The following is a 12,589-nucleotide window of genomic DNA, read 5'->3' as shown; positions in this document are numbered from 1 at the left end:
ATATCTCAAACAAAAGACAGTGTTTGGGGCCTAAATAGGGTATTTTTTCACTGTTTGAGGCCTCAAAAAGGGGGGGGGCAAAAAGCCGTCGAAACACGTGTCGTATAGCTGGTTGCACAGGCTAATTAGTCATACATGCTATATTCAAAAAGAATGACAAGTCAACATGTATATACATATATTAGGGTTTTTATTTCTTAATGTGCACTATGGAACATGACATGATTTATGAGTATTATAGTGCAGGAGATGCATACGGACTAGCTTATGTCAAGATGATTTATATATGTAACTCTAAAACGTGTGTATTGATATACATTATAAAATGTCCTTAGGACAGGTTGATATTATATATACTATTCTCAAATGTCAGAGTAGGGGAGTTCAGTTTTGGTATTCAACTCGTTCACATGTGTGTTTGTATTTGTATATTAAAAGTATGTAACATCCGTGAGTTTCTTTCTACGTTATACGACAACGGTTGATTTGGCGCCTAAGACCAGCGATGTCGAAGCGAACGATTTTTGACAGCGGGACACAACGAAGTACCTGTAACAGAAAATTAAAGGTGAGTGATCGTTTATATTACCTGTAATTTGCTAATTTTGAAGATGTCAGATCAAGATATAGCTACAATTTTTGAACATTTGTCAGATAAATTAGAAAATATTTCAAACTGTCATAGGTACACAGGGTTTATCAGAAATAGTAACAAAATTTTGATGGAAATTCTAAATATTTTAATGACTGGATAAAATCTATAGAAAAATATGCTGTTTTAAAAGGTTTGGATGATAATAAAATAAAGTTAGTCGCATTTCAATCAAGTAAATGGACTGTAAGCGATTTTATATGTAGATATTTGCGTGATAATCCTCGTAATTCGTGGGGAACAATTAAAAGAAGAAATAAGTACTAGATTTGGGGAAATTAAAGATTTACATCATGAATTTTATCTTTTGAGAAAATTTAAAACAAGATTTTGGGAGAAAGTGTTCAAATTTTTGGGGAAAAAATTTATTAATTGTGCTGAAACCGCTTATGAAAATTATAAACTAGGAGATAATAGTTTAATTGAACTTCAGTTAGTAGAATTGTTTACGGATAATTTAGCGCATAATTATTTAAAACTTAAACTTATGAGAGAAAAGCCAAAAACTTTACAAGAAGCAATTACTTGCGCAATGAATGAACAGAATTTCAGAGCTAGATTTTCTGCAAGAGTAAAATTTTCTAATGCTCAAAATCACGCAAAATACAATAATTACAGAGCAAATAATTCTAATAAATATTATACAAGAAATTTTTGCGTGTACTGTAAGAGACCAGGTCACCATGTGCGTAAATTGTAGATTTAGGAAAAATGAAATATATTCTGTATTTCACCGACAAAATTTTTCACGATTTAGGAAAAAATAATAGCAATAATAGTTTGAAATCAAAGATTAAGTGCTGGAAATGTAATAATTTTGGTCATATTATGCGTGAATGTCGTAAACAAAATTTTTACGACAGAAACAAAATAAATTTCAGGAAAACTAGCAAGTTCCTGTCACAAAGGGGTCATTGACAGGAACGATAAAATACCAAAATTTAGTATAGCATTAGCTGGAAGCCCTAATTCGTGTTTGATTAAAATAGAAAACTATAAATACAGATCGTTAGTAGATTCAGGTGCTGAAGTTTGTCTCTTCTGCATCGCAGAATATATAGAAAATTGAAGAATCCCCCTCAACTTATAAAACAGAAAAATAAATTTATGTTCAGTTGACGGAAATTATTTACATATAGATGGTTATATAAATCTAAATTTTCAAAATAGGGAAAACAGAAACAACTCAAAAATTCTATGTTGTTTCTAAAATGAATAGAAATATTATTTTAGGCCGTGATTGGTTAACACAAAATGGCGTTAGATTATATTTTGATTTAGGCTGCTTAAGAGTTAATAATACATATGTACCCCTCGAGAAGATATTCATATTGCATCAATTGTTAGATTAAAACAGGATGTTATTCTGAAACCTCAAACAGTTAATGTGTGCACTGCTAAGTTAAAACAAAATCCAGGATTGGAAAATGATAAATTATATGAATTAAAAAGTATAGAAACTGGAATGATTGCTTCTGAACCAGGTCTTATGATAACAAATTCTGTTATGAAACTTTCGGCTGATAGAAGATTTCCTATTATGATTGTCAATAATACTCATAAAACTATAAGATTGAAACGAGATTCAGTAGTTGCTAAAGTTTCAGAAGTTGAGAGCATTAACTCGGTCACAGAGGCTCTTCAAACAACTTCCCCCTCTTAACAACGATTTCGAACATGAATTATTCATACACCTTCAGAGCATTTTAATATTGTTAGAGACTTATTAAGGAAAAATAGAAATATTTTTCGCAAATAAAAGATTCTGAATTATCACAGACAGATACTGTGACCATGAAAATACCAACAGGTAATCATCCTCCAAATCAAATTACGCCCATATCGCACACCTTTAAACAATAGAAAATTTATGAGTGACGCAATAGATGAGATGTTAGATGCTAATATTATAAGAAGAAGTCACAGTCCTTATTCATTTCCTGTTGTTATTGTCGGGAAACGTGACGGCAGTAAACGGTTTTGTGTTGATTTTAGACAATTGAATAAAATTACAAAGCCAACATCATATCCTCTCCCATTAATTGATGATATTTTAACACTACTAGGGTCTTCAAAATATTTTACAAACACTAGACATGCGATCAGGGTTTTGGCAAATACCCGTGCATGAATCAGACAAGGAAAAACGGCTTTTTACGACATTCCGAGGCTTGTTTGAGTTTCAACCGAACACCTTTTGGCCTAGTTTCTGCCCCTGGAGTTTTCCAAGAACTCATGTCACATGTCTTACAAGGTTTAGAGGCATTTGCTGTCAGTTATCTTGACGACATTCTAATTTTCGAAGTCATTAAATGAACATTTATCACATATACAGACAGTATTTTCAAAGCTTAAAGAGCATAAATTAAAACTTAAACTGAAAAAGTGCAGTTTTATTCAGCAACAAACAAAGTACCTTGGTTTTATAATTGATCAGGAAGGTATAAAACCAGACCCAGAAAAAGTAAAAGCTATTAGGTCACTTCCGGTACCAAAATGTGTTAAAGATGTCAGATCTTTACTTGGTGCTGCTGGTTTTTATAGAAGATTTTGCCCTAAATATTCTAAAATTGTTGAACCTCTAATCAATCTTACAAGAAAACGTGTTTTGTTTAAATGGACAAAAGAATGTCAAGAAAGTTTTGAACAATTAAAGAAAATGTTAACACGTATTCCACTTTTAGCATTCCCAGACCCCAAATAAGCCTTATATTCTATACACGGACTCCTCAGATTTAGTGGTCGGAGCATGTTTAAGTCAGAAATGTGACAAATCTGGTATTGAAAAAACCTATATACTTCTTATCTCTCATAAATTAAGTGAATCTCAAAGAAAGTACAGTACCATAGAAAAAGAAGCATTCAGTATTCATTATGCGTTTACAAAAATTAGATGTTTATTTACATAATGCAGAGTTTACTATATTTACAGACCATAAACCTTTAAAAATATCTTCTAGAAGCACCTATGCAAAACAAAAGAATTCAGCTTTGGGCTTTAAATATTTCTGCCTATAACTGTAAAATTGAATATTTGCCAGGAAAATTAAATTTAATTGCCGATTTCTTTTCTAGACCTCCAGCTGATGATAAAATGCTAACAAGTCCGATATTTGAACTTTATGAGCCTGATATAAATGACAATGCCTTTGAAATAACAGTCTCAAATTCAAGTAATAATTCAAATAATGATAATGTACATGCTGTGAAAAACTGATGAAAGCTATGAAGTAAATGCTTTTTGATTCTACGCACTTTAATGCCAAAGAAATAGCAAACAAAGAATACCAATTTCAAGAGCCAATTGTAGAAGATATTAAACAATTCGAAAAATTAAATATGGCCTCAGAGCAAGATAAAGATCAAACTATTCTTGAACTGAAAATGTTACTACGTCACGGACAGCCAACTAAATCAGTGCAGAACAAATATTTAGAAATTGACCAAATTCTTTATTATCTGTCTAATGTAGATGATAATCCTAATCTTTAGATTGTTTGTTCCGCAACACTTAAAACACACCTTGTCATTACTTCAATATCATTTAAATAATGGTCACCCAGGAACACAGAGGTTATTTACAACAATAAAACAAAAATATTTTTGGCCAAATATGTTCAAAGAATTGTATGAATATGTTTCTAAATGTGTTGATTGTCAGTCACGTAATCTTACAAAAATAAAAGCACCTATGGGCGAAACAAGAGTACCAATGTATTCATTTCAGACCATGAGTATCGACGTTATAGGGCCATATGAGAAAACAATGAGTGGTAACCGCTACATTATTTGTTTTATTGACCTTTACAGTGGTTATCCCGAGTGTTTCCCTACTGCTGACAAAAGTACTGATACAATTATACATTTACTTTTAGAAGAAATTTACCCTAGATACGCATGTCCATTACAAATTGTCACTGACAATGGATCAGAATTTACAAGTAATGCTTTTAAAGAAACACTTAAAGAGTTAAGAATTGATCACGTGCGTACAACTACCTATCATGCTGCCGGAAACGCGAAAAATGAACGTTCTCACCATGTCATACATGATATCTTAGCTAAAAGAATCCAGGGAAATCTCAAACAATGGGATATTCATCTTAACATGACACTAGCCGCACTTAGATTCAATGTCTCTAGGACTTCAAAGCATAGTCCATTTTATTTGTTATATAACCGTGAGGCATTATTACCCGTCGACCTGTTGCTACAACCAAGGCAGCGCTATCATGGCGAAGAGTATCACAAAATTGCATTACAAGAACAACATAATACTTTTCTATCTGTTTATAAAAACCTTAAAAAAGCAAAACGAGAACAAGCTAGCTATGCAGATAAGACCGCAAAAGATATAAAATTTGAAATAGGCGATCCCGTATTTTATAAAAATTTTTCGTAAGAGAAGCAAACTAGATGTGAATTGGAAGCCATTTTTATAGAATTATGGAGAAAAGGTCACCATTAACTTATATAATAAAAAATCAATTTGACAATTCAACAGTTAAAGTCCATGCAGAACAAATTAGGCTTGCAAATATTAATGACTGGTCAATACCAAAAGCAGATAATACTGGCCGACCAAAAATAAATGCCACATTTGTAGTTACACCTGAAAATAGCGATACTGATGATGCTTCAGAAATACCAGAATCAGTATTACCCCAAGTTGCTAAGAATGTAAGAAAAGAAAGGTCAAATTCTGATAGTGAAGATGATATTCCATTAGCCGAATTACAGAAACATCTTCGACAACAACAACAAATTTCAAATAATGAAAATGCTCAAAGTAATGCACATTCAGAAGAAATGCAATCGCAGACTGATTCAGAATTATCAGACTCAAATTCCATACAAGTAAATAGCAATCCTCCGTCACAAGCAACATATAATGCTATTCAGTCAGATTCAATGGCTGATGATAACGATTCGGATAAATGAAATGTTTATAAACTCTATTTCTAGTAAAAAGAAAAGTATTGTAAAACCTCGATATAAAGTATCTGGTAAGGTAAACACAAAGTTACAAAGTAAAGATAAAGGGTCGAAATCAAGTTTTAAAATGATTTTACAAGGATTAGCTGAATTGTTATAGAACGTTATATTCCGTGTTATATGCTATACTAATTTTCGGTAAATTGATCTCAGGCATTGTAAATAGTAATTATGGAAAGAAGAAAATATATATGTTCAAAGAAAACAATATAAAACAAAACAGAAAATTACATTATTTAACCATATATCTTTATATTTTTGGTGGTTGTATTCATTTGCATTAATCTTCAAGTTGTTTTTATTAGAACTATATATCTTAGATTTTTTTTATTATTGCTTAAAATGATCGTTATTCGCTATATGTTAATTAATAGATCGGTTAATTTAAATGCATTTCAAAGTAAATGACAGCACTTAATCATGAGTTTCAAATTGATTATTTACTTTATTTCATATTAGAATAACATGTGTATACATACATGTTTCAAATGTCAACGCACAATCATTAAATAAAGTTTAAATTGGGATAAGTCTTATTGTCGAAATAAACTAAAGTTAATAGCTTAGTTAAAACTAACAAAATAGGTCTAGAAAAGTAAAAAAAAAAAAAAAAAATTTAAATATCAAGTATTACATAAATAAGATACTTACACTAGAGAACATCTTTCATTGGAATTCTTATCCTATGCATTTTATGACAGTTGTCTTGTTGTTCATATATCTGAAACAAAATTATGTTTATTGTATATAATATCTATTAACCGATCTGACAACGGACGAAAATGCAACATATTGGTCTAACGATCACTTGTCGTCCAGTCAAGACAGAGAGGTGCGAGCGAATTCGCCGGTACAGTCAAACACCGCCTGACTAGAAATATTACAGTCAGCCTCTACGATGTCAAACTATGTACAACAAAACCATGCAGATATTACCATAAACACCTTCTTCGATGTAAAACCATGCAGATATAACCATAAACCCCTTCTTCGATGTAAAACCATGCAGATATAACCATAAACCCCTTCTTCGATGTAAAATTATATGAAATAAGCGTCTACGATGTTTAAAATACATAACTATGCTGTTACAGCCGTCAACAACAACAACAACAACAACAACAACAACAACAAAATTGTGGAATCAAATAAACTTTTGTTCCTGTCTTCAACCAGAGAAGCCGAAAACTTCCGTTTATCAATAGAATGTGTTTTTCTATGTGTTATATAAACTTAAAAACAAAAACCCAGAGAAATACTGATGACAACTTCAACATCACTTTGTTGTATTGTTCAATACAAGACATTCTTTTACAACGACGAAACAAGAACAGCCTTTACAGATGTGCCAATAAATATTCGAATATAACTTTATCAACGTGTGTATAAAGTCTACGTTTACACATATCAAATACATATATATTAATTTAAAAGAATCTTCAAGAACATCAAACATTTATGAACAATTATGAGTGTCAATTTAAAATTATTCTTTAGAAAGCTACATACCAACGATTTGAAATTCCCGACACGTCACGAAGACCAAGCCATACTGATGTCAGCAAGTACCTGTTACAAAAAATATACGTGTCACAGGAAGTGTTCAATGCGCATGCACAATACACGTTTTACAGGAAATGAAACACCTGGACATTTTATCAATTATCAATTGTTTATAATATTTTTTTTAACTTTTTCGTATATAAATATCTTTTCTACTCTTATCATACATATAATTCTGTTAAAATTTTATACCTTAAAGTTTTTCTAATTAATATTCTTAAAATAATTTGTTCTTTGAATATTGTTAACTTATTTGTTTGTTTTTTATGTTTTCTTGATCTCTAGAAATTAACTTTTTTTATTTTTTTATGATGAAATAAAGGAAATTTAATATTTATTGAAAAACTTATAAAGCTATAATATTTACCTTATGTTACTTTAACATATTATTTTTGTATTTTTTTGCATAAAGATGTTACTTTAACATATTATTTTTGTATTTTTTTGCATAAAGATTAATCGAACATTTAACAATAATTATTAATTTGCTTATTCAAACTTTTTAAAACTAATATCAAAAGTAAACTTACCTGTGCTACATTGTATCTATCCAAATTTTTCTATTAAAATGAATTCAAACAAAAAGGTTACGCACGATATACAATTGACCAATCAGAGATTATATGACTTAAGGTGATTTTTTTCTTTAAAAGATAAAGTAATAAAAAGTCGTTAGATAACATCTCTGACCGGACATCTCTGACCGGATATTACCTTAAGGGTAAAACAGATGTCAAGTTGATTTTAGATTTTAGATTTTTATAATCTGTTAGAACGAGTTTGAAATGTTTGATATTAAATAATAATTTGTTCAATACTTTTTTTTTTAAATATTTTTTTTTATAAGTAATGGAGGTATTGTCGTATAGCTGGTTGCACAGGCTAATTAGTCATACATGCTATATTCAAAAAGAATGACAAGTCAACATGTATATACATATATTAGGGTTTTTATTTCTTAATGTGCACTATGGAACATGACATGATTTATGAGTATTATAGTGCAGGAGATGCATACGGACTAGCTTATGTCAAGATGATTTATATATGTAACTCTAAAACGTGTGTATTGATATACATTATAAAATGTCCTTAGGACAGGTTGATATTATATATACTATTCTCAAATGTCAGAGTAGGGGAGTTCAGTTTTGGTATTCAACTCGTTCACATGTGTGTTTGTATTTGTATATTAAAAGTATGTAACATCCGTGAGTTCTTTCTACGTTATACGACACACGCTTATATAAGGGAAAAGGTTATACCAGAGGCCCACTTTATATTATTTTATACAACTCGTTAAATAAATTCAGTTTTGAACCTACACTCATTTAATATTCTCTATTTCTACGATACATTTAAGTTTGCATTTTACGAGATATTAAATGTAAGCATTCTACTATATATATACTATATATATAGCAGAATGCTTACCTTTAATATCTCGTATATATCTATGTCATAAAAAGTATCTTTTTACTCTAACTTTGTAATCAAGATTTCCGTTACGCAAAGATTAAGTCAGTTATTGGAAATATTTACAAATATCGAGACTGACATATTCATACCCCTCTACCTTAAGCAATGACAATGTTTTTTTATACATTATATGTAATAGAATAGGTCAGTTTTCTATTTATAGAACGTGAAATGTTTTGGTTTTTCCAATTCACCGCAGATCATGGATATTTAAAGAGCCATTTCTTCATGGGTTGATACATTCGATATTTTGTACTGGACAAGAACATACAATTTTATTATAGAATCTGTCAAATTAGGATTTAAGTATGTTGAGAGTCATACACGGAGATTGTACGGATATATAGAGAAAATGTCGCTAGATGTTGGTGATAAATGTGACAATTATATGGATGACACTGCAAGGAGAAAATATTGGTGTGAAGTGCTTCTACGGCTACCCCTGTTGTTCATTATACACCAGTGGTTACTGCTCATTCCAAATTCTAACTACTGGATTATTGATATAGTTCTATTCATCGTAAGATACGGAGGTTTGTTCCTTATTTGTGCTATTTTAGACACAGACAGTGGGGATTAGACTCTGCCCGCCCCCAACGTGATATGTCCCTCTAAACACTCTAATATTCAAACACTAAGGGGACATATGATTTTACACATATGAAAAATACCAATAATATTGAGAGGTATTACTTTCGTATATGTAAACAATTGTTTGAAAACCAGTTTAAGATGAACTGGTGTTCCAACACTTTTTACATATATGAAAAAAATTCCGTATTCCATCAAAAATACCGTATACCATCATGGCATCAAGTCTCAATAAAGTAAAGATTACCGACTCCAAAATGTAAATATGAATTCCCAAAACTTATAAAGCCTTATTAGTCATTATTGAATAAACCTTACCATGACTTTCCGGTGTAAATCAAGAGAATGTCGAATTATCTTCTAGATGCAATCAGAATAAACATTTAAACATCACATTTTAATATGAAAATCAACATTTAATTAAAACCGAAAGTAAAATTTTGCTTTCTGTCCAACAAATACAAGATGAGTTCCCGGCTCTGCGTGGAACGCTTGTCAAGCTGGTACACAAACCAGACGGCTATGAACGAAGCTATCCGATTATGTGGCCCCAGCTTTGCCGTGTGCAAAATGCGCAGCGCTTTTAAGTTTGGGAACCACATAATCGGATAGCTTCGTTCATAGCCGTCTGGTCCATTGAATTTATCGAAAGTTTTTGTCGTTGAAAAAAAACGGCGAGAATATTGATGTTTATTTCGGCTGTTGCGTTGTTTATATTACCGTTGAAGTTTAAAATTGACCATCATCGAGAAGAATTATATCTTCTGTGTCGATGGACCAAAGGATTATGTGAAAATATTGGAAATGGATTAAAATACATGGTGATTATGACGGTAGGGGTGCGGATTTTTTCCGGCGAACATTTTTATCTTGTGTATTATTATAGATGTTGAAATATGATTTTTTTTCAAAACGGCATATATTAAGATTTTTTGATATATATGATCAGTACATGTCCTGGGATTGACAAATATGCATTTTATTTGGATTTTAAAGGCGTTTTGAGCTCCAAACCCCAAGCGTCTGTGACGATTTCGATACAAGTTTAGTCGTGAGGAGATTATAGTGTTTGGTCCCGGCCAAGAGCGTTAACATAATATTCTAGGCTCAGGCCGCGTATCGGTTGGACACTTTACATTTTGGAGTCTGCAATCTTTACTTTATTGAGACTTGATGGTATACGGTATTTTTTCATATATGTAAAAATTGTTTGAAAACCAGTTTTATCGTTGTAATAGATGTCCCATTTGTGTTTAAATATTAAACTAGTTTTGATAGAGTGTTAACAGGAGAGTATCACGCTGGGGGCAGGATCAGACCACCAAGCGTCTGTATTTTTTTTCTGAAATTATGATTTTGAGTAGAGTAAACAATTTTTTGTATACAATGCACATTTTCAGATGGCAATTTGCACATAAGTTTTTGCGAGACATGTATAACGATTAGTCGTAATGAAGATAAAAATATCTGGAAACAAAGTGACCCCTCGGAAGCATTAATCACAACAAAATTACAAGAGAATTGCAGATTCGGTTTGATTAAGTCTGTACATGAGGGATAATGAATACGTGCAACATCCTCACGCCCCCCAGCACCGGCTTGAGTGGTACTCAATTCTCAACACTCAATAGTGCTGGCATCAATGATACCGAAGGACCAGAAAAATATAACAACACTGAAGTGAAGTACGGGGCAAATAATACCTACAATAATATTTGTTGTAAACAGTGGCGCTAAAATTATAATTTATTAAATAGTTAGATACATACTTCCTCCCCTCCGACTTAAAATCGCCCATGTAAATATTATTATTGTTTCTCTGCATATAGTTTTACAAATTCATCTTTGTTCATTTTAGAAATAAATTTTTGAGAAATCGCGTCGATCTATTTTCTAAGCGGATCTGAAATTCTCGGGCGACCAAACTTTCACTCGTAGGCTGTTATTCAAATTAGACCACGTGGCACTGTTTCGGTACTTTTACGTATTTTAGTACGGAAAAATTGAAACTCGGTCAAAATATTTTTTGAGAATTATAACCGTCTATTACTATTTCAATCGCCCAAGATTTTTTTTCTTTTTTAAATGGCGATAATTATTATTATGTTTGAAACACATGCTATACTTTATAATTTTATTTTTTCGCTCAATATGAAGAATATAATCACTTTAAATCAAGTTTGGTTCAAGTTTCTATTTTAAGTTATTAATTAGAATCACTGTACAATGTATCTGTAAGTAATGGAATAAAACATGTTTTTTTGTTATAAACAGATATTATAACCAGTTTTGAAATATACATGTACATGAATATTACGTTAACTTTGTCACAGTCGTGTACCAATCACACCACACTGGAGCAGATAGCATTTTTAACTACATGCATGTATAATGAAAGTTATGATAAATATGTCAATATTTATATTTCTTTGTATATTCTACAGTGGCTCATTTTTTGGTCAGATCTTGGGCTTTCAACAGCGGAGTTCTTCTTCAAGCCTACATTACTCTTACATTCGACATAATAATGGCCTGGATTAAATACATCGACTACTGGACATACCAAGATGAAGCCTGTGAAATTTGTCATGATAAGAACGTGATGGTGTGGTCAGATGTGACAGACAATGTAAGGTTACCATTGACTTGCTCAATTATACTGCAACTGATATATCTTTGCACAAGGCCCGGAGCATTAAGTCATAGATCGAAATACGATGGTCCATCAATGCTATATATTGGATTACTGTCAACACTGGTTCCCAGAATTTTGAGCACTCTTAGTATATTTCCTGCCTTTATGTCAGAATTGTCGTACTGGATTGACATTTTTTTACTGATTGTAATAATTGTTTTTGAGGTTGTCTCACTGCTGATCATAGATGCAACAGTTGATAGAAACAAGCTTATGTCTCTGATCGCCAAGAAAAATCAAACAAATGAAACTGAAACAAAAAATAAATATAAATCAGCAATTAAAGATTTAAAGTGTCGTATAGAGATCCGAAATCAAGGACAGAATATGTTTCCAGGAAAATGGTTTGTGAGAGATTCCATGGCGTTCTTTGCGATTGTTTATCTAACAACAATTTTATTAATTGAGGTAACAGTCTATCAAAGACCGATATTGTCGTTTATGTCATTAAACACTTGCCTAGAAGTTCTTGCAAGATGGTGCACTACGCATGTTATTGTACTTGTTATTTCTTACGTCATGGGTTTATTGTCCAACGTTACTGTTGCCCTAGGTAACTGGTTCCTGACAACAGAAATCAACCTCACTGAGGCTTTCAATGCTGATATTGTAAA

The 12,589-nt window shown here is 31.6% G+C and overlaps 1 long non-coding RNA gene across 1 annotated transcript; it reads right to left on the bottom strand.

Annotated features, from left to right (window-relative positions):
• Window positions 1-529: 529 nt before the first annotated feature.
• LOC132758651 (uncharacterized) lies at window positions 530-8,005 on the bottom strand. Its single transcript, XR_009629610.1, has 3 exons — window positions 7,157-8,005; window positions 6,299-6,368; window positions 530-549 (listed from the first exon to the last, which is right to left on the bottom strand). It is a non-coding gene; the product is annotated as an uncharacterized LOC132758651 (long non-coding RNA).
• Between the last annotated feature and the right edge of the window lie 4,584 nt (window positions 8,006-12,589).

This window comes from Ruditapes philippinarum, unplaced genomic scaffold, assembly GCF_026571515.1.
Source record: "Ruditapes philippinarum isolate M1 unplaced genomic scaffold, ASM2657151v2 ctg16970_1_1_1_1, whole genome shotgun sequence".
NCBI lineage: Eukaryota > Metazoa > Mollusca > Bivalvia > Venerida > Veneridae > Ruditapes > Ruditapes philippinarum.
Note: the sequence above shows the minus strand (reverse complement) of the source record. Positions and strands in the feature narration are given on the sequence as shown.